The 23378-nt window shown below is 46.2% G+C and overlaps 1 protein-coding gene across 22 annotated transcripts in view; it reads left to right on the forward strand.

Moving 5' to 3' along the window:
• Positions 1 to 7095: 7095 nt before the first annotated feature.
• Positions 7096 to 23378, forward strand: part of LOC11175788 (putative transcription factor capicua) — a 55114-nt gene continuing 38831 nt past the window's right edge. For 10 of the 22 annotated variants that reach the window (XM_061642418.1, XM_061642438.1, XM_061642439.1 and 7 more), the window contains exon 1: positions 7096 to 7230. The gene's annotated coding sequence lies outside the window, so the exon portion shown is untranslated. Of the gene's footprint in view, positions 7231 to 8038; positions 8498 to 9298; positions 9739 to 23378 lie in introns of those variants that run through there. The other 12 variants (XM_061642420.1, XM_061642419.1, XM_061642429.1 and 9 more) reach the window with 12 other exon arrangements.

The raw sequence follows: 23378 nt of genomic DNA on the forward strand, positions 1-23378 counted from the left end.
TGCAGCAAGTAAAAGTTGCGGGTAAGAAAAATAGAAATCTTGCCACGCTTTAAATAGCCACGTTCCCTACATTCTACGCCGAGGCATATCTTATCAAATTTGCACTAATTGTTTGTACCGTTGTTTATGTAGCTCGCACACACACACACATGATAACATTTCGCTTATCTGGTGTAATGAGAAGAGCCAAATTAATTTGCACATGCTCGGCACTTGGAAGAAAAAAGTCACACAAAACCATCGCAGCATGATGGCCGCGGAGTCGTGGCGCTGGGGTAAATGACGTCAAGTGACTTCTCGCGGTGGGCAGGCCGGCAGGCCCTGACGGTGAAAAGTCAACCGGTACCGGTATGCTTTTTATACTTGGCGCAAAAAGATAAACAACCGACCGAAATTTCAACAACCAGCATTGATACATGGGGCGGGGCCTTTTCTGTTGTGCGTATGTGCAAGAATACGTGAAAGAGGAGTGTAATTGAAAACACCAACAGTGAAGTGCGTCCATTGCGTTTGGCTTAAAAATACTCTACTGGAAGGGTATCGCATTTTGTCACAGACATTGGAAAGCAGAGGAATTTGGATGGAGATTTTTTTAGCATTTTTCCATTCCATTTGCTCAATACCGCCCGAAACAATAACATATTACTCGTTAGAAGCTGACGGATATGTGCTAGGCGTGGTCAATGCATTCCAAACAAGGGACTAGATTACAGTGAGCACTTTTGTATTGTTATTGGATTTTAATAAAACATTCTTTACCCAGCTTCATTCTTCAATCTGCCTTTGAGCTTGGTTAGTCTGTTGACTGTTGTCTGGTTAGTCTGTTGTTTCTAAAAAATGACCTGCTTTTGGGGAATCCTGTGTTAGGATGTGACATTTTCAAAAGCGTATAACTTGTAGAAGTTTGGAGATAGTTACAGTCGCCATGTAGTAAGTTTGGAGATGGTTACGGTCGCCATGTAGTAAGTTTGGAGATGGTTACGGTCGCCATGTAGTAAGTTTGGAGATAGTTACGGTCGCCATGTAGTATGTTCTAGTGATGGGTAAAGTTGACATAAATCCGGATTCGAATCCGATCCGACTCCGATAAATTCGGAATCGACTCCGAAAGGTAGGTCCACTCTTCATTATCCGGAGTCGTTTGGAATCGCTCGGAATCGCCCGGAGTTGTTCCGAGTCGTCCGGAGTCGTTCGGAGTCGGAGTCGTCCGGAGTCGTTTGGAGTTGTTCGGAGTCGTCCGGAATCGTTCGGAGTCGTTCGGAGTCGTTCAGAGTCGTTCGAAGTCGGAGTCGTCCGGAGTCTTTCGGAGTCGTCCGGAGTCGTTTGGAGTCGTTTGGAGTCGTTTGGAGTCGTTTGGAGTCGTTCGGAGTCGTTCGGAGTCATTCGGAGTCGGAGTCGATCGGAGTCATCCGGATTCGTCTGGATTAATCCAAAATTGGCTACAGACGGAGTCATCCGGAGTCGTCTGGAGTCGGCCGAGGTCGTCCTGCGAAACAAAGAAGTGCACGCGCAAATTGAAAGACAAAAAACACAACGAAAAGAAATGTCTGATCACAAGCACAAAGGATCCTGTTGACTCCGACCAACTCCGATTCCAGTCGACTCCGAACAACTCCGACTTCGACGACTCCGACGACTCCAGACGACTCCGAACGACTCCGAACGACTCCGGACGACTTCCTACGACTCCGGACGACTCCGACTCCGGACGAATCCGAACGACTCCAGGCGACTCCGGACGACTCCGGACGACTCCGAACGACTCCGACTCCGAACGACTCCGGACGAATCCGAACGACTCTAGGCGAGTCCGGACGACTCCGGACGACTCCGACTCCGAACGACTCCGGACGACTCCGAACGATTCCGAACGACTCCGGACGACTCCGACTCCGGGTGACTCCGGATGACTCTGAACGACTCCGACTCCGATCGACTCCGGATGACTCCAGACGACTTCGGACGACTCCGGGCGATTCCAGGGGATCCCAAACGACTCCGGAAGGCTCCGGATGACTCCGGGCGACTCCGACCCCGGGCGGATCTAGTGGTTCCATTTTGCCGGAGTCGGAATCGGACTAACAATAGTTGGAGTCGGATCGAAGTAGTGGGTGCGCTCTAGAGAGCACATCACTAGTATGTTCGGTTTTGGATACGGTCGCCATATAATTAGATGAACGTACATACGGATCCGGTCTCCGGTCTCGTAGTACAGTCGTCAACTCGTACGACTTAACAACATGCCCGTCATGGGTTCAATCCCCAAATAGACCGCGCCGCCATACGTGGGACTGACTATCCTGCTATGGGGGGGGGAATCAATTAGTCACTGAAAGCCAAGCCCACAAGTGGGTACAGGCAGGCCTTGACCGACATCGGTTGTTTAGCCAAAGAAGAAGAAGAAGACATACGGATCCACGGATTTAGTGTTTTTACAAATGCTGTAGAAAGTTTCAACTGTTCTAGCCAAGGAACGGGTGCGTAGGTCGATCTTTGCCTACGCTGCGCTTTTAGCGTTTAGTTGCTATGCGTTCTCAGTATATCTATTTTGCTACAGTAACACTTATGTTGTGCGTTTTGGTTGTTTTCGATAAATGTGTCTCAATTGTTTTTTTTTTTCTATGAACGGTATGGTCTGGGTGTGTTGCTACGTTGTGGATTGATTCGCTGATGTGTTATAATGAACGTGTTGCAATGGTGTGATTTGGCTTTCCGAAGTGTGTTACAATGTGTCTATAGCTGATAGTGTGTATTATAATAAGTTATGTATAGCAGATATGCTACAAACTGTTTAATCTAAATTGCGAACGAAACAATTTTCGTAGAGGGAATCAATGGTAATCTCATTAGGTTGAACGGGGGAAAACATATAGCAAATAGAAGGCTATTGGTTTTTCTTGCCAGCAATTCTTTAAATGTGTAATGTTAAAATAATGACGCTGTATCGGGAAATTTTAATTCTCCTTGTATATAAATAAAAAAACAATCCATACAGACCCATACCCAGACGATCCCAGAACGTGTAGAAGCAAGACGAACCTAGCGTCGACTGCGAAGCAGCATGTTCCACGATGCAACGGTCACAGGGATGTACATCAAAGCTATACTTCATAGTTTGAGAGTGTTTAAAGTCTGTTTAGCTGTGTTTCTGTAGATACTTATTGGCTGAATTATACCCTGCTGTTTTTGTTCTACAGCTTGAGAAAGCAGTTCACCTCAAAGAACCTGCCGCGACGAACGAAGCTCACATATGTCTCCGAGACATGGACACTGTCCAAATCTGGCGAAACCTTCTTAGGCTCGTTGGGGAGGAAGATACTCAGAAGGATTTTGGCCCCCGTATGTGTGGAAGGACAATGGAGGAGCCGTTATAACGACGAGCTATACGAGATGAACGGCTACTTTTATCTGTCGTGCAGCGTATCAAGCTCGTCAAGCTATGGTGGGCTGGCCATGTTGTACGTATGGAAACGGACGAACCAGCCCGTAAAGTCTTTTTAGGCCGTCCACAAGGACAGATGAGCCAAGGCCCAAATTGAGGTAGCAAGATGGCTTGGAAGCGTCCGCCATATAGGCCGGGATAATGGACTGGCAGAGGAAGGGGCGAGGTCCTGCGCGGTTTCGGACACTCCTGAGGCAGGCCAAGATCACAAACCGGTTCTAGCGCCCGATACGTAGGTGAGTGGTTATCGATTTGGACGAAACTAGGGATAATTTCATGAATTAAGCAAGAGATGAAGGTCTTTGTAACGTTTACAGTGTCTCTATACTGTCCAACACTATGAATCGTCAAAAGACATATTATAGAGTGCAAAAGTGCCCTTTTGAGAAGTGCAATTTCACCCAACTCCAAGTTTAAGGTCTGATGACAAACTAATAAATCCAACCCGCCCCAAAAATGTGAAACAAAAACTAACCTTCGCAATACAATGACGCATGTCCACCGCCAGCCCCATTCATTGTTTTACAATTGCAAAGTAATAAACTACCTTTACAGCTTGACAGCTTGATTGATACACTGGCTCGCGACCGTATCGCACGATGTTTACCTATCTTGTGTGTTTTTCTTTTCCATAGCAATTGTTTTTATAAGAGGGAGGGAGGGAGAGAGAGAGAGAGAGATAGAGGGAGAGAGAGAGAGAGAGAGAGAGAGAGAGGCACGAATCACTGCAAAACAAACTGCACCTTCCGCCTGGACAAACCCAAAACAAACACGCACACCGTTCTGAGGTCCTTCGCGTACGTGTGTGATTTATGATCAATCCGCTTAGCTGCCGTGATATTCATTCTTTTCCCTACAATTCCAAAAACTCAATCTTGCACCTTGACAATGGCATGTGTATGTGCAGGTAGAAAATGCCCCGACCGTGCCCGAAAAGTTGGACTCATCACTCAGCCTCTGCCCGGGTGACAAAAGCTCCACAAAGTTGAAACAAAAACAATACCCCATACATTTGGCCCCAGATCCCTCCACCAACTTCACTCCCAGGGCGGCCAGGGTTTAAGGGCACTTGCTTAAAACAACACAAATCATATTGAACGTTTGGCTGGGAGAGGGTCCTCTTCCTCCTCCTCTTCCAAACCACCCATTTGCCTTCCTGGCTAGCCCCAAGCATGTGCGTGCCAAACCATGGGTCGTCGTACCGCGCCGAGTGCAGTCCCATGTTTTCGTGCACTTGAAATAATAAACCACCGCTTTGCTGATAGTGGATTGTGCATGCCCATAGTTCCAGCTGTTTCCCGTTTTTTCGTGTTTTCACTGTCCGCACCACCACCCCATACGCGAACAGGACAAACAAAACAAAGAAAACAAGGACACCCATTATCACAAACACATCAGTGAGTTTGGTTTACCGATATCGAGAAGTGCATTTTTCCCTCAGTTGTCTTTTTTTTTTTCTTCGTCTTTGCGGCCACCCCTCAACTCACGGCGTCTCGCCAGCAACTGACTTTAATCGTTCAAAATTTCATCCAACTCACCTGCAGAGGGGAGAGGGGTTTGCTGGCGACAGCTTTTGTTGCGGTATTTTGTTATTTATTTACGCCCATCTCTCCGGAAAAGGGTGAAAATCTGAACACATTAATGGAACATTTCATCGCGTCATCGCGCACCCGGAAGAGCCAAGGATGCGCGAATGAATATGAAACGCTGCACTTACAAACATGCGATTGAGGAATGTGGCCAGAAAATGAGATATTGCGGGGCCCGAACACATGGACACATATTGGCTGGCATTGAAGTGAAAAAAACGCAGTACAAATTGGTCGGTGGTGTGTGGTTTGTGGATTTACGCTGTTATGGTTTTATACAGAGGGATTTTACAGCGATTCTGACACATTCGAAGCACTTTCTGATGTTAAAGCATGGATGTTTTGTTGGCGATTTTAACAGGTTTTGAATTAACGTCACAAAGAGTTCAAAAAGTGTGCCAAAAGCAAAAGCGCCAAGTGATGATAAACCTTCCTATAGTTTGACTTATATCAACTGCAGCTCACTGTAGACTGCAGATATAATTGTGGAAACTTTTGGGCAATTTCCTCGGGAGTTCAGTTCAAATAATCTTGGCAAGAATTTCAATCTGCTAAAATAATAACCCACCACTAGCCGCTCTCGAAGCTGCCCAAAATGCAATCCAACACGAACTTCCTGCTACACCAATTCAATGCATTCTTAAACGCATCCCAAAAGTGTCCTTTGCCTTACCTTGGCTATACTTTCCCACTGCTAGAACCGTACCATTACCTACCCAGGATGTATCGGAATCCGGGTTCGGAAGGCGGCAGCATCGCTCCCCATTCCTTCCCACTGACAGTGCACGCCGAACAGTGCAGCGCAACGGTACAAGTACTACGTGCACGATAAGGCTGCACAATGCGTTCCCATCGCGCTTGCAACTGCACCGCTGCACCGTGTCGAAGCTTCCGGAGCGCCTACCGGAAGCGAAAGCACTGTGTGGCTTTTGTCTTACGCTGATAAGCCATTACAGTGGAAAGGAGGGGCCGGGCAGGAAAGGAGGCGAAGGTAGAACTTATCTTCTCCACCTCCCTTCCCTGGGGTGGCTGGCTGGTGGTGCATGGAGGATTCTACGAATAGAAACGTTGGCCGTGCGGTTAGCGATCTTTACCACACGAAGCGTGCATTCGGTTCACGGTGGTCTCGAGACATGCGACTCAAGATTGCGAGATTCTTGGCAGCTTGTGCATAATTTAGGGTACGTTCGCGAATGGAAACGCTGGAAACATGATATCCCCTTCTTTGCTGGCGTGAACTAAGCCAGCTGATTCTTGACAATGTTATTTTTCTTCTATTGCAGCATCATACCACAAAAGGAAACAGTTTGGTCAGCATTAACATGCAAAGAAAGTTATGGAAAGTTGGTTCTTTCTGTTGGTCGTCTTTGGTGTCATCTGTTCTTATGGGTCGGGTGAGCTGTGAATTCTCTTTTCTGCTTTGTGCTGTAAAGCGTAGTTTGGCTTCGCCATACTAAGAGCTGCACTGTAAATCCGATGGAAGCTTTCGTTTCAGCAATTGATGCTGATTGATGTGCTATTTTTTTTTCACTAAAAATGTATATTTTTCCACATTGTGCTCCTCTATGGGTTTGTTATTAAACTGTTTGGAGAATAGATTCATAATTAGCCAAATACAGAGATACAGATGTACGAATGATTTAAGGTAAAACTAGTCAATCAAGTTTCAAAGTATGGTAATCATAAACAGTACACGATCCGGTTTTAAATTGACAATATTTTCTACAATGATTTCAATACATCGTTAACGAATATTTAAACCTTTAAATTGGTAGAATAAACACCTTTTCCATACAAATTAACAATTACAACAATTCCACTGACGCCGATTCGCGTATTTCATGTTCTTTTTTCATTCTCAAACCAAAATTTCAAACGGAATTTCCCACGTGGCATGAAATTATTGCACCGCACTAGCGACATCTATTGCGCGCTAGCGCAAACAACCAACTCCCGTCCATCGTCGGCTCGGATCGACAGTAGCCCAAACGTCAGCCCAGTCTGACAGCGGGCGTCAAGCGAAACGTCAAGCGCTCAACCTCGCACGCTAAACCGTCTGACAGATCGGAGAAAATAAACAGTGAGCACGGAAGGAAAACACACGGATTCGTCTTGCGTTCGGCGCTGTGCCTAGTGTGCCATTATTCTGTGTGAATTAGTTCGACAAAGACGTTCTCCATCTGGCCCAATGAGCCGAAGGTAATGTTTAGTGAGCTGCACTGCACTGAGTTGTTGTGCTTAGGCAGGAAGTAGGATTGAATTGGAGGCGAATGCCTACTCCCGTATGCCCTCAGCTCACCTTTACAGTGGTGTGCAAAAGAAGTTAGGAAGAAGTGGTCCAAAAGCGTTTGTGTATGTGTTTGGCATTTTGGGTCGCTAGGTGGAAAACCCACGAGCATCTTTTGCTGCTTTCGTAAAGTGCAATTTACTCAGAGTGTTGAAAACAGTGGCACGTTAAATGCCCGCATCTCTGTCGTACTTCTTCTGCTCATTGTGCCCGTGTGTGTGTGTTGTGGGTGTGGGTGTGTGGTGTATATTGGTGCCCGTTCCGTGTTATTCGTGGTGTGCGTTACTGCACTTTACGGTAGAGTCCGGGCATGATAACGAGCCGCGTGTGTGCGAGAGACAGACTGAGAGCAAAAGAGAGAAACGGTGTGTCTGTGTGATTTTCACTCACGAATCATCTTTGTACAACATGCACGACCGCGACTGAATGGAAAGGGGTGACCCATCCATCATTACGCAGGTGTCGGGCGGAATGACAACGGGCACACAGTGGTGCTCTCGAACACACCAATACACGGGCAGGCGCGTAAGCACGCGCACCTTTACCACCGTCTACACCGTTTTCTTTCTCTTTGCGAATGTGTGTGCGCGCGCGGTGCACGCACAGCAGCCCAAAGCAGAAGCAGCAAACCTGCTCTCGCTCCTTCTCTCTGTCTCTCTCTCTCTCTCTCATTCACTCACTCTCACACTGTGTGTATCGTATCTCTGTGTCGCCGTGCAGTGATTCCTCTTGCTCGGTCAGTGCTGTGCGCTACCTCTAGCAGTGTGCTTCGCGTGTGTGCCGCGTATCGCGTCGAGTGTTTTGCTTGCAGTGACCAAATACCACACACTCATACACTCAGCCACCCACCCATGCTGGTGTGGGCGCAAATGCAGGGGGAGGGTGTAGAACGTGGTAGAATTTTGTGAATTGCAATCGCCCGCTGGCAGGAAATCAATCGGTACGGTGTAGAGAGCAGCGTTTGAGGTTAGCGTACCTCGCGGGGGGGAAGAAAAATACGTGTCACTGCGTGTGTGTGTATGTATGTATGTGCTCCACCCCAAGCGCGGGGGTGTCGTGAAAATAATAAGAAACCACCGTCCCAAACTCCGGATAAGTTTCGTGTTGGTGCACGGAGCCACCGTGTGCGTAGGTGTGTAAGGGAGCAGTTTGCAGCGTGACAGCACCCCCTGTGCGTAGGTGTGTATGTGCATTTGCGTGCGTGCGTGGGCTTTCTTTCACAACCAGCAGCAGCAGCAGCAGCAGCAGCAGTGAAAACAAAAGAAGCAACTGCGATAAAGTGCAGAAAACGAGATCAATGAGACGGGCTGTTGAACGGGGGAGGAAGGGAAGGATGGGGGTCAAACGGACGAAGAACGGAGAAGCAAAAGAAGCAGGCTGAAACAAAACTAAGTAGCCTGGGCCTGGTTGTGGTAGAAGTGGACGAAAACCGGATAGATTTCTTTGAGCATATTTGAGCTCTAGCGGACGCACACACACACACACACAAACACAGGCACGCATACACATCGTTAAAAAGGGGATTGTAAGGGGGGGAGGAAGCAACAGCAGCGATAGTGGATGGAATGTTCTTGTCCACTTGTGCAGCAAAACGGCACACACAGAGCGAGCCTACACACTCTCTGCATCCCTCCCAGCTCTTTGTGTGTAGCGTGCGCTCGCTCGTGTGTGTGTGTGTGTGTATGCCTGTGTGTATTATTTTTTCCCTTCTTTCTTTCTTCATTCCGTTTGCAAGCGCAACGGGAACTTGTTTTTCAAGCAGAAGAATAAGACACACAATCACACACACACACAGGCGCGGGGTTGCTGTGCTTGCACGGGCAGCGCTTAGCAGCTAGCAACCAGTATCATCAACGGTGTGTAGTAGGCGCGCACACACAAACACACACAAACACACACAGACCATGCAGGGCCCGTGTTCGCGTTTGTTTGTGCGTTCTCGCGGTAGGCTGGCTGACTGACTGGCTGCTCTTTTCTCAGTCTCCTTCGAGTCCCCCGCGCCGTTCTTTCGCTCACCGTCCTCGCTTCATCTATAGTGCGCGCGCGTGTGTGTGTGTGTGTGTGGACGTGAATGATGATGATTGTGTGTTCGCGCTTGGTAACATTCCTGTGTGCTGCCCGTTCATTAAATCCACTCCCGCTGTAGTACCCCCGTCGCTGTGCCGTGAGAAAGCATCGGGGCATGTGAGAGGCAGGAGGTTTTTTTTTTTTGTTGGTGCGATGTGTGTTGGTTGGACCGTCTCCCAAGACAGTCCTCAAATGATGTGCATTACACACACTCCGGTGTGGAAAGGTGTGTGTTTTTTTTTTGGAGCGATGAACCGACGTACTAAGAATTAAGCAGCCCCCCACCCCTACATTTTGAAGCCCCAAAATCATTGAAGCTTCCATTTATCGGGAATCGATTGTTCAAAGCCCAGGTAAGTTTCAGCTCATTCCAGTGTTGTTCTGATTATAATTTATTTTAACAGTATTACATACTGCACAAATTTCATAACTTCCCGTTGTCTGCACCGTGTGGTGGATTGCGTTCTTCATGTTTGTGTTTTCCGTATTATTTCCACATACACACGAAAATTCTGCATCGTGGAACTTCACATCTCACAGCAGAACACAAAAAAAAACCACAACACACTGATACAAACACGCACACGTATGCCATGTAGAACCAGAATTATCATTTACGCTCCATCTCGCCGTCTCTCTCTCTCTCTCTCTCTCTCTCTCTCTTTCTCTCTCTCTCTCTCATGCGCACCCTTTCTCTCTTTCTTTCGCTCTCCTGTACGCGTGTGTACGCCAGACACCAATGAACGAACGCAGCGAAAACGGTACGGTTACGTGTATCGGTCACGCATTTGAGAATTCGTTGGAATTTTCCCATGATTAGCAGCGTCTTCCCTGCGTTCTTGATGATGGAGCATCATCATCGTCATCGCCGCCGCCAACATCATCATCATCATCATCATCGCCCCGTGTGCGTACCAATAAACAGCGCATAAGGAGGTGTAGCTCTCTCGCTACGTGCGATTATGCTTATTTTAGATGAAGAAAGAAGTAGTTGATGGATAAGAGGCGAACGATGGTGATGACGATGATGACAGTAATGATGTTTGACAAGCCAAAAGGATAAAGTGTTCTTCTTGCTATGTGTGGTGGTGGGAACACATGATAATGGATGATACCATGACCCGACGAGCAGTTTGTGTGTTTGCTATTACACGTACGCTCCCTACTGCTCCACACGCGTTCGTTTGACGGCCATCGGAATGTTGCAGAACCTGGTGTCAGGAAGGAGCCGACTGATCGAACATGTGTAGATTTTGGGAAAATTGTAATATTATAACAACGTTTGTAGGCAATCCCGCTGATAACAGAATGATTGTGTCCTACCACATTCGTTGCGTTTGTTTTGGGACCCAGTTCATTGACGTTTCCTTTCCTTTCTAGCAGGCGATGGAAATGGTGCAGTGGTGCACAACACACACCACACAAGAGCGCAACAGGGCTGTTCAGGGCAAATCAGCAGGCAGGGTTCTGTAAACTGTTTGACAGGTCGTGGCAGGTCCTTTTTTGACAGTTCTCGCGATCCAACCAAACACTCAGCACTCAAAGGGTGGCCCCTCCAGCTCGTTCAGGGTGTAGAAATGGCTTCCAACATTCCAACATCCCCCGAATGACCATATTTTGACAATTGCAGGCCGGAATTTGACAGCTACTAGTCCAGAAGCTACTAGTGTTTTTGGACACTAAAAGTTTGCAACCAAGTGCGTGTGTGCGTGTGTGTGTGCGTCTCAGTGTCGCGTTTCTAGACGGACGCACGCGCGCAGCCTCTCGTATCATCGGAGCTCGCGGTTTCTCTCTCCCACTCTCTCTCGATTTGCTTTTCTCATTTTTGAAAAACATTCTCCGAGCACTCGCCTGCATGTGGGGTGGTACGTACCTTCCTCCTCCTCCCCCCCCTCCCCCCATCCCCTTGATGTTGGGATGGAGTTGTGCTTCATGCTGCTCTCCATGCCGACCGCGTGTACACTCCCGTCCTAGGTTCACAATGAATTGGGCAGCCCAGGTTCAGAGCAATGTCATCATTTCGAACCGACGAAGAACGTAGTAGGAGCGTGTGTGAGAGAGAGAGAGAGAGAGAGAGGAGAAAGAGAATTAGAAAGAGAATCATGTTCTCTAAACGTGATGTGGAGTTGTATTTTATTATGTGTGTGTGTTTTTTTTCTTCACTTGTCTTTCTTTCCTTTTCGTTTTCCCCTCTTCTTTGTTTTTGTGTATAAACGTTCACTGTCGCGCTTTGCCGCGCTGCTAGTTGCTTTTATTGCTGCTGCTGCTGTTGTTACTAGCACAATCCCGTAGCTTTTCCAAGAACGACACCGAACGCCCCATCGGTTGAAGGAACGTATGACAGAGGGGGGGGAGAGAGGTGCACAGCATCATCAATAGCATTGCCAAACGGGTTGTGTTTATAAAGGGAGAATGGACGGGAGGAGTTGAGTAGCTTCCCGAGTGCGTTGGAAAATAACTTCCAATCAATGAATTGAAGAGCACCACAGAACCCCTAGCGTCCGCGTGTATGTGTGTTTGAGCTCACTCCACGCCACTACCAGCGGAACAACATCGCTCGCAAACGAGAAGCTCCACAATTGTTGGTTGTTGTTGTTGCTGTTGTTGGTTCGTTGGCTGGCTGGCTGGTATCCACTGTCCGCCCCCACACATTGCCGGGCAACATGCTCAAAACGGTCGATTACGGTCGTTTCATTAGCTTCGAGCTCTGCTCGCTGGTAGCTCTCGGCGTGTGTTTTCATCTACAACACTACGGCTAGGGCCCGACACAGCATAAAGCAACATAAAAGCTTTTGCTGGGACCAAATCCATGCTACCATCTCTGCTCCACACCAATACACTGCTCCGATGACGACGACCACTCAGAATGAACCAAAAAAAAGGAAATGAAGTGCTTTATCCCTGGAACACCCACGGGGGTCGCTCGGTAAAAAAGGGGGAAAGCTTGCTGGAAAATCGCAATTCAACCCTCCCCCACTGCATTTGAATAAATGAGCATTATGTTTTTTAGTAATGTTGATGATAACCGTGTGTATGTGTGTGTGTGTTCTGTACCATCGACCACGGCGACGCACAGCGAAAACCATCAACCGTCAAATGTGCATTGATTTGCCCTTTTCCAGGGAAGCGACACACGCACACACAAACTGAGCACAACACATCGACACTGCACGGGGCACCATTTTTGCTGGCCCAAACCACTTCCACCTTCCAGCTTGCTTTTGCGTTTGCTTCCCTTTTTTTTAACCACATTTCTTAAACCGTAAACAGCGAATTCGTCCGCAACTCCCCCACACCCACGGTGCTACCTCTTACACCCATTGCAACCGGTCCCTGTATGAACTCAGTTTTTTTTGTGTCTTTTCATGAAAAAGCAGCAAAATTGCCGTTTTACAATCTACAAGCATACACACACACACAGCTACAACGATTAGCGGGGGTTCGGGTTACTTTGACCGTTTTGTTTAACTTTTCCTCGCTGCACTGATAGTACTCCTGCTTTTCCTCCACCTTCTATTCTCTCGCCTGAGCCTCCTCCTTCTCCCAGACGGCCCTGCACATCCCGGCCGGTTTCGTGTGCCGTTTTGTATGTATGTAGTTTGGTGTGTTCGTCGTCTGCTTATTGTTTTTCGATTCATTTCGCCTGCCCCCCCCCCTCCCTCTTCCTTGTAATCGATAGTGCACCACCGCGAACCGCCCCTGTTTTGTGGCCTTTTTCCCCAGCCACCAACCACACGGTCGCCGCCGGTTGCTTCGATCGACAAAATCGTTGTCCGAACACTTGTCAAGCAGTGTGCAGCACCAGCAGCAACAAAAACAAGAACAAGAGGGGTGGCTATAAAAGAAGAAGAAGAAGAAGGAGGAAAAAAAATGCACGCACCCACAAAGTTGTGTAGTTTTATTGTATTTATTCGGCTAACAAGCATGTTGAGCTATTTGTTCTACAAACGTGTACAAACGCAAAACAAGAATCAATTTACGATTTCGTTTGCCGATCAACAACGCTGGGGGGGGACAGAACTTGCTGTTTGGTTCATTAACCCAGCCCCTCCCCTTGCGCCTTGCGCTCTGTGTTGTACAATGTTCTGTTGTTTTACTTTTACCGCTTAATGCGCTTGTATAGTTTGAAGCGTGACATTTGTGATTTCTTCTATAATTTTGTGTTTGCTGATTTTGCTGACCGAAAACAAAAACGCGTTCTATGCCACTACAGCGGTCCAGTTGGGGGCAGCAACGTAGTTTGTGGGAAGTGTGACTATTTTCCTTGTGCATAACGTTCGATTCTGTTTGCCTGATGACGTAGCCGGCACAGAAATGATGTCGGATTCGAATTAGAATTTCCCATCAGCTACTGCTACTGCTGCTCTGTGTGTTTATTGTGATACTATTACCACCGACAAACCGACGTGACACTGGCGTTACAAAAGTGTCCCACACGAAAGTACTGTAATTTACCAGTGAGGCGAACACTTATGTCAAAGTAAGCTCTGCTCACAGCTGCTTCGATGTAAACAACTTTTCTAAATACAAATTGCGAAGGAAGTTTGAGGCACGATTTTGTGAGAATTATTGGACAAAACACCCAGGAAAATCATTTTATAAGTTTCCAAATCAATGCAAAAGATGTGAGAAGTACATAAAACAATACGCATTGGAATTTTGTCAAGAAAAACAAAAAGGGAATTTAGCAGGTTGTTCTCTGTGTCAGTGTAGTAAGCGAATCATTATAGAGATGGCGCTAGTGTTTAACGTATTTTCATTTGAAATAAGGAGACAATTTTTGAAGCTCATTTTGTTCGAAGTGTCATGTCGGTTTGTCAATGCTATTACCACCAAACGTAATTTCCATCCTCCCCATGGACAACCGGACCGACCTGCTCCCTTGTTCTATTCAGGGTGTATTGAGTGCTTTTTTTTCTCCTCTCATGATTCTTTCTTCTATCTGACCGCGCGGCTACATGAGGTGAAATATACAGCGAAATGAACTATTTGACAGGCGAAATATCTGACGGATAATGCTTCACAGCAACCAGCTGATGTGCAATGTAAACAAATAACGTGCACAAAATCGTAACTAAATCCATTGAATAACTTCAATATCCAGTACTTCGTCAATTTTTTACAATTTCTTCCAATTAGGGAATGTTCTGCTTAAGAAGATATTATTTTTAAGTAAATTTCGAAAGCGGATGTTGTGTCTCCCCCAACCCTTTTGCTGTACCTGTCAGATATTTCGCCTGTCAAATAGTTCATTTCGCTGTATATTTCACCTCATGTAGCCGCGCGGTGAGTATGTGTTAATTGCCTATGCAGGGAATGCTGTAGCCGGTTCAGTGATTCATCTAAATTGCCCATCATTAGAACGGGAATTAGCACGGCCGTTTGCTGTTGCGAGTAGATGTATTATTTCTGCAAGATCAACTCTGCAAATCTTGCGTGCTACCGTTTGTTTGAAAATGAAAATTTGCATCATATTTGGTAGAAGTGTGACTTTTTTATTGTATTGTATTCAACGACCGCTACTGTACGTGTAGACGTGGCAGCTTGTTTGAATCGGGTGGTTAATTACAGTCCATAAAATTAAAATTCAGCTAACAATTTGTGGCGAATTCAAAAATGTTTGTCAAAGAAATACGACAATGCTGTCAATGCAGTATAAAAACAAAGTTTGGCCACTAGCAAATGAGCATATTATCAAACATTTAGGCACTGAAGTTAATAGGTCGTAGGTCCGTTCGTCGCTTGGTGGTGGTTTTCCTTTAATTGTAATCAATCTTACTCCAACTCACACAAGAAATGAGCTAATCATTCGCAGTTTTCTTCTTCTTTTCATTATCCTGCTTGTTTTAATAAAACATGATAAAAGACTTACTAACAGGAAGCAATACAACTATAATAGCAAAATCCAATTGTTAACAAAGTCGCCCGAAGAACAAATCTCGCTTGATGTTCAAGGTTATTTAAAATGCTTAGATGTAGATTTGTTTACATGCATCTGCACTTTGGTACGATTGGGTCAAACGGAACTGGTCCGATCGTGTGGCATTGCTCACCACCTACCCTACTCCTTCAAGCATCAGTAGCTTACCGTTGCTTACCCCCTATCCGGTTGGATTGTTTACAAATCGATGAAGAAGCGCGACTCACTCACCGTGTACAATTCTACTCAAGCACCGATCCCCACGGAATACTAACCGGTGATATAAATGTGTGTGTGTGTGTGTGTGTGTGTGTGTGTGTGTGTGTGTGTGTGTGTGTGTGTGTGTGGTACTTGATTTAAACCACATAGCAACTCGAATGATTGACTGAATCCTCCCTCCCAGCGGTAGTGGGTGTGTGTGTGCGAGACAAGATTTGTGTGCAATCATCAACCCCAATGAGTATGTATGTGGGTGGAATATACATATGTATGCTAGTCACAATGCTGTACCGACCAATCGAACTTTGCTGATGGATTGAAACCGTCAGAGTACTACACCTCACCCAGAGAGTTACCGTGTAACATTCACAACAACAAACAGCAAAAACGCTACTCCTATTGGATTTCGTTGTCGTTGTCAATCACAGCGTGTACCGACTAGTGATGTGCTCTCTGCACCCACGACTTCGATCTGACTTCGGTTATTGGTAGTCCGAATCCGACTTCGACAAAATCGGAACCACTAGAGCTGGAGTTGAAGTCGTCCGGAGTCGACCGGAATAAGAATCAAATTGGAGTCGGAGTTGACCAGAATTAGAATTATACTGAAGTCGGAGTCAGTGTCAGTGTGCACTTCGAAAATAGGCCATTCTTTCTAAGAATAGCGATTATACTCCGGTCAACTCCGACTCCGCAAGACTCCAGGCGACTCCGGGTGACGTCTCCGGATAAAGCTAGTCGGACCTACCTTCCGGAGTCGGTTCGCAGTCGACTTCCGCTTTTTTTTTCAACTTTTTACCCATCACTAGTACCGACGTTTATCGACGTGCAAAGCTTAATGTTGGATTTGGTTTTCGTCGCGGTGCAACAACTACAGTTAGCGCACCGAGTGTCGTTCGGAATCGAATGTTTATCATGAGCTCTGCCCCCACACCCTCCCTCAACCCCACTTACCGGTTCCCATTTGGGAGTGTATAAAACCTTGATTTTACTAACCCCTTTCATAGCCGAGCATCATCATTGATCGTTTAGCGCCGGGGAGGGGTTTGTTGTCAATGGAGTATGCTCCCCAAAATAGACTGTGAAGTGTGACTGTGTGTGTATGTGTGTGTGTTTGTGTAGTTATCATGTAGCTTACCGCTCGTTTATTGCTACTTAATGCGAGGATAGTAAATCCACCTCATCACTACCACCGCCATCCACTTCGGTACGGGATTTCGTGTTTGTTTCTATGCGGAGTTGATTAAAGCAAAATCGCTCGCGCATTAAAGTGAATTACATCTAGGAGCACGATTAGCGATGCGTTTTTTTGTTGTCCATGTCCATTTGGTGTGCACCAAAAAAACAAGAGCGAGTAGGGAGGTGTTTGATGAAGGTAGGATTTAATTTTCCTATCATCGTTAAGATCTAAAAATACCAATTTGAATCCGCTCCTCGCTTGCTTTTACCTCCTATATGGGTGATCCCTATGGGAAGCACCGGTTACTATGGGAGACGACATCCTGTCTGTGCTGCTTGATGACGATGATGTTGATGCTGCTGCTGCTGCTGCTTTGCGTTTGCGCTGACAACGCCGCTGCGTCGAATGGGTGGCGTTGATGAAAAAAAAAGTTCGTAGTTCGATCATCGATACAACCGCTCAACCTCCCCGGGGGAGGGGTTGTTCAATCGATGAAATGCGTTTTTCGCTCTTACCTGTGCCAGCTGCTGCTCAAATGTGCTATAAATAGGTGCGCTTGTTTGGGCGATTACCCACCCATCCGCGGCAACGCTGTGTTAGGCAACCGTTTTCACATTTGCTTGCGTGGCCGACCGTACCCATGGTGCTGCTGCTGGGTTTAGTTGTGGACCACCGAATACATCCTCCCCCGGAGTAGCTATTTGCCTATCACTAGCACCGACAGAGAGAGAGTGTGTGTTGTTGTAGGGCGTGTGTTTCTTGGAACCAGCGTGGCAAAGGTCGCAATATAATTTTGCTCCACGATCAACTGACGCGCGCGAACGGTTTTTCGGCGGCTCCGAATGGTTTCTTCCCCACCGTACGGGGCGCGGTGGGGTAGCATTTCTGATGAGCTGATTTATGCTTGGTTGGCCACTGACGCAAAGGTGACACTCACGGGGACTGGCATTCGGAGAAAAAGGGATGCGCTTGTGCGAATAATGGGTCGAAAATTGATATTTACTTTACACCAACGTCCTACGGAACCATTCCGCCTATGCAGATTGCCGGAAATATGGTGCGTCTCTACCAACAGCCAGCCTACTTGGTCGTCAAAAGTTGCGCCTGTTATCAGGTGAAGCAGTAAATAAACTATGGAACCTTCTCGGAAATGTGTCAATTTCTCCATCGCGCCTGTGCGCCCTTGCCCATACTGAAACCGTTCTGTCTTGTGTGAATATACCATTCATCAAATGTCAAACTTTTACAATAATGTTTGCCTACCTCCGCCCAGTGTTGAATTGAGTTTGCTAGAATTTAACCCATTCTCCCTGGCGCGCGCTCCGTCCGTAGTTCATAAATTGACTCTATTGGAACACCACCAACCCAAGCGGGTTCATTATTTCACTGTATGGAATTAAAAGTCACAAAATTATATTGAAAAAAAAAACAAACAATTGGAAAAGGAAGGAAAAACACAGGACAAATGCATATGCTAATTTACACATCGGCGTGTATAATATGCCACCCAAGTGACTCATAACTGTCATGGTGTGGTCGCACCGGAACAGTGTGTTAAGCGGCGCACGAGGTCGCCACGGTTCATTGCCATTGGCGGGGTGTGGGAGAGTGGCGCTCTGTTGTGGCGATTGACGACGATGGCGACGAGGGTTTTGTCGAGAACGAGAATGACTTCTAATGACGTTACATCATCGTCCCATTTGATGTGTGCCTGTGTGTGATCGATTGATCTCGCAACCCTTTCCTGCGCGCGTGTCCAACCGTCCGTAGCGCCCGGGGATGCCTCACTTTCATTGGTCAATAAAAAGGGGAGGTCGGAGATAGAGGAGCGAGGGCAAGCACTTCTACAGCCGGGTGCCATTTACCTCTCGATCCTCTATTGGTAACTGCTATTTGCAATGCCAGTGAATCATAGCGGGATATGAAGTCTTTTTTTACATTAGCTTTATGTTGTTGTTCGTTTCACAAATTTTCATCAAATAAAAAAAAACGCGACACCGTTACTAACAATTTGCGAAACATTCAAAAATCCTTCCGAAAGCTAGCACATAATTCAAGTGAATTTGAATGAAGGTTGGAAGTAATATAGATCATCGTTTGCTTCCTCCAGTGCGGCATCACCCCAAGCGCTGCGAGCGACATACCAACTATTAGGTTCGCTCTCATCAATGTACCAACCTTCCCCGAACAAAGAACAAACGTATTTCCCAGTGGTGTTGAACCCGGTGGTGGAACTTTTTCGTTTGCTTTTTTTGGATTCTTTGGGCGTTCCTTTTTCATCCGACCTCGTCCAGGCAGTCGGATGGCAGGGGAGATCAGTTTCAATTGCATCTCATTTAGAGCCTATAGTAGGCACAGTGAAATATCTCTGAGGTGTAGCATCTTCAAGAAGAACTGTTTCTTTACGATGAAGATTTTGATGGTCCCGTCATATTGCATACATTTTATGTCTCTCCAAGAAAAATTCCTTCTAACGAAATTCTTTAAGACGATTTTTTTTTGGTGACAGTTCTCAAAAATATTGGTGAAAGGATGCCATTTTTTTCTTCATTAGTTTTCCTCTACAAGAATATCTCTCTAAGCAGACGGTCCCTTGAAGATTCACCTTAGAGAGATTTCACTATTACGTCGTTTTGAACAGTTTGATTTGTGTGTAGCATTGGGTGATTGTGTGAATCATCGCGTGATGTGCTGCAGATCGTGCCATCATGGGATGAACCTTAAACTGTTCTCCAATGCGCCGGGGGGTTATTTTGCACAATAATTAGAATTAATCATCGCACGTCGTACAGACAGATCACCCACGCTCTTTGTGTGTGGCGCATGTTGGATCTAATCCAAAGGGGTAAAAAGGCATTCCCATGGGTGACTATAAATTGGCAAACATGGGCACAATAAATCAAATGTCATCTTAGGAAAGCAATAATTAAATAAGTCTATTATAATGAGACGAAATAATAAACAAAATCATTAAATGGGTGCTTCTGTACTAGTGTTGGGAGATTCAGGATTTGAAAGATTTGAAGATTCAATCCCTAGAAAGATTCGATCGGATCGGATCCCGCTTGTAGGATTTGAATCCCTAAAAGATACCTTTGCGATTGGGATTCGTTTGCGATTCGATTGGGATTGGGATTCGTTTGGGATTCGATTGGAATTCTGATTGGGATTGGGATTAGGATTGCGATTCGATTGAGATTCATTTATCCCATCACTATTCTGTACCCATTTGATCTAACATTAATATTACTACAAACGATGGTGCACAAACCCCTCACCTCTTATACCCAACGACTGTTATAGTCTTGTGGCAACGCACGTGTGTGTGTGTGTGTGCCTCGTAGCAAAATTATCAATGAACACATAACAAACACACACACTTACACCCACAACACCCAAAGACGATACTGAAACACTCGCAGGGTTGTGGCGATACAGCGGCGAACGCCGCCTCCCTGCTACTACAACCCACCAACCCACCCACCCATCCACTTCCAAACTGTCTGCGACGGGGAACAGTTCTCGACGGCCATGTGTTTTTCATCACACACAACACAACATACACGAGCCGGTGTTCACGCTTGAAAAAAAAGGACAGCCAAGACGCAGGCTGGCAGGTGCCGAGGAGTGGGCAGTAGTGTAGCGCACCAGCAACAGCAACCAAGGGAGCTCCAGCAGCTATCTTCGCGCTTTCCGAATTGTTTCTAGCGTGGTTTTTCTTCGTGCCTTGCTTTTAAACGTTTCGTGCTTTTATTTTTGAGAAAGCACCACCACCCTACCTGCTCCGCCACCACCCACATGGCATGGTGTGGTGAAGTCGTTTTCATTCATCTATTTCCAACATTGTATTCATTGATTGCATTGCTGGTTTGTGGTGTGGATTGGTAGTCGTCGCGGTCGAAGATGGTGCGATATGAATCGTCTGAGACGGTCGTTTTTGATTTGTTTAGTTACATTTTTCTTTGCAATTTACGATAAAAGCGTTGCATGACACCAACCCCCGTTTGAATCACGACGTATTTGTGCCGCCATATGACAGCTGTCAATGGTCCGGGACACCGATAAGCAGAATGATTTGCTATCAATCGTGTCCAATCGAAACGCCCTTTATCGTGTTCGGTTGTTGGTGCAAGCTGCTGATGAAACAGGCAGTAAAAATTACACAAACCACGTATCATGTTGTACGAAGCGTTGTGTCCTACCAAATATTGGGAGGTTTAAAAAAAAGCGACGAAACAACTCCTTTTCTGTATCCGGTTTGAGTGTATTGTGGGCTTTACTTGGCTGGTTGAACGCAACGACATTGTGGTGGTATGTGTTTGATGCACACCAAATAAGCTCCTCTCTCTCTTCTTCTTCTCTCTTCTCTCTCTTTCTCTCTTTCTCTCTCTCTCTTTCTCTCTCTCTCTTTCTCTCTCTCTCTCTCTCTCTCTCTCTCTCTCTCTCTCTGTTGCCGAACGGTGTAAACAGCAATGTATGTGTAAAGAACATAATCAGCAGCTGCTAAATCTGCGTTTGCCAAAAAAAAAAAAACGGCACACGTTTCTGCTTCGTTTAGACCTTAAAACAACTCTACCACCACCGTTGTGTTGTTTGTTTTATCTGCATCAATCGATACGTGCGGTGCTTGGTGCGATGATGGTACACGCGGAAAGATTGATGGCTTGGTGAAGGAGGTGGAATGATTTCGTCAGCAGCCCCGAAACCCACGGCGAGGGCAGCGTTGAAACAACAGCCCTTGTGTGTTTGTTCTTGTAGCCGGAGGGATGAAAAACACTTGACCGGGAGAGAAGTCTTATTGTTTGCAGTACAGAGATCTCCGCTCTATTGGCTCGTTAAGGCGATCTCGTTTGTGGGAAATGATGCTGAACTGATGTGTGTATGTGTAACATACGTATTAGATGTTATGAGGTTCTGCATAAAAGATGGCAACTTATTGTCTCTACAAAACGGCAATAGTGATGGATGTGTAACTGGTCCGTCCAAATACTCGTTTGCTCGATAAATCGAGCCTTTATTATTTCCCTCGATGTCTGTGTGTGTCTCGTTCGGCCTGAACGTTGGGATGCTTATGCTGTTTATGTGCGGTTATTTACAAAACGATAAGCAATCACTAGCACACACACACACGCTGACAAGCATCACACACCGAATCGTGATATTGTGAAGGTGAAAATAATGTGTCTCATTCAGTTTGAATGCAGTCAGCTTTTGCAGTCAGAGCCGCGCAATGAAGCAGGGCATCCAACCCAAACTTATCGACCGACCAACCGGGCGATAAACCCTTGACACTGAATACACGGCATACAAATGGTATCTGTGTATTAGTGTTTATTATATATGTTTGGTTGGTTTTTTTTTTTGTAAATATATGTTTTCCATAATAGCAAACTACAAAATTTCGAGGGATGCATGCTGTATTTTGAAGGATTTTCCGATAGATTTCAGCACGCTTGTAATTGATCTTTGAAACATTTATGAATAAAATGTCAACCTTCTTTATCGGCAAGACTTGCCCTAGGCTGCATTCATTGTTCGTTCGTTGGGGAGAGAGAAAGAGAGAGAGGGAGAGAGAAACCGAAGTCAGCGATTACAAATGCCTGATAGTGATTGGAATGTATTGCAAATAAACGGTGCTACATTTGTCGTAACAAGCGTTAGTTAATTGAGCTATTTAGTGGTGTTATGTTTCGTTTAATATGACTTGCTCTGGGATACATTCCCTATTTTTCGCTAAATGATACTTAATGGAAAGCAACACCTTCCCCTGTACCAGCTGTGGCCATACGTATGGCCTTGAGTGACGTCTGTATGTCTCTGCAGGGGCGATTCGCTCCTTTACGATGTCGGTGTTAGTTAGCCTAGCAACAGCGACAACAAACCCTTTGTTTACCTAGAGGGCAAGAGAGAGAGAGAGAGAGAGAGAGAGAGAAGGAGCAAGAGAGAGAGAGAGATGTTGAATTCCATTCAACAATATCACGATTTCAGTACACGGGGAAGGTAATGGCCGCGGTCCTCCATGATGCCGTGGTGCAATCGATTGTACGGGAAACGATCTCCTTGCCCAAGTCGTGGACGCGCGTTGAAAATGTGTTTTCTTTGGTTGAAAAAGACAAAAGGCTCAAGGGGCACTCGATCTCTCTTTCTATGCGGCTCGCAGGGAACCCTCTACACACGAAGCAAACAAAAAAATCACGATAAGAAAGAATAAATTCACTCCCCAACAGTGCCCCAAACGAGTATCAAAACGAGAGAGAGAGAGAGAGAGTGAGAGAACGAAATGGCGAGCGGATAAAAATCGGAAAGAGAATGATAGCTCGCGAAAAAATTCGCAACCATCATCATCGAATAGAGCAGATAGGGGATGAAGGGCAGCTGTGAAAAGCGAAGAGCAATAACCCCTTCCCCACTTTCAGCCACCCTAAACCACCCCATTCACCAAGGCGAAAGCGAAAAAGAGACACGGAATCACAGCGCAAGCATGAATGGATAAAAGCAACGAGAGAGTTTTGGTGGCGGGGTTTAATGGGAAGAGGGAAGAGGGAGGGGCTGTGTAGCTTCTGTTTTCACGACCGAGAACCGTGAAAAGTCGCCAAAGTTTTGCAAAGCGCAATGGTGGATGGAGTAGCCAATGCAGCAGCGAATAAGCATCATCATCATCTTGTGTGTGTGTC

Source organism: Anopheles gambiae, chromosome 2 (assembly GCF_943734735.2).
Source record: "Anopheles gambiae chromosome 2, idAnoGambNW_F1_1, whole genome shotgun sequence".
Classification (NCBI taxonomy): Eukaryota; Metazoa; Arthropoda; class Insecta; order Diptera; family Culicidae; genus Anopheles; species Anopheles gambiae.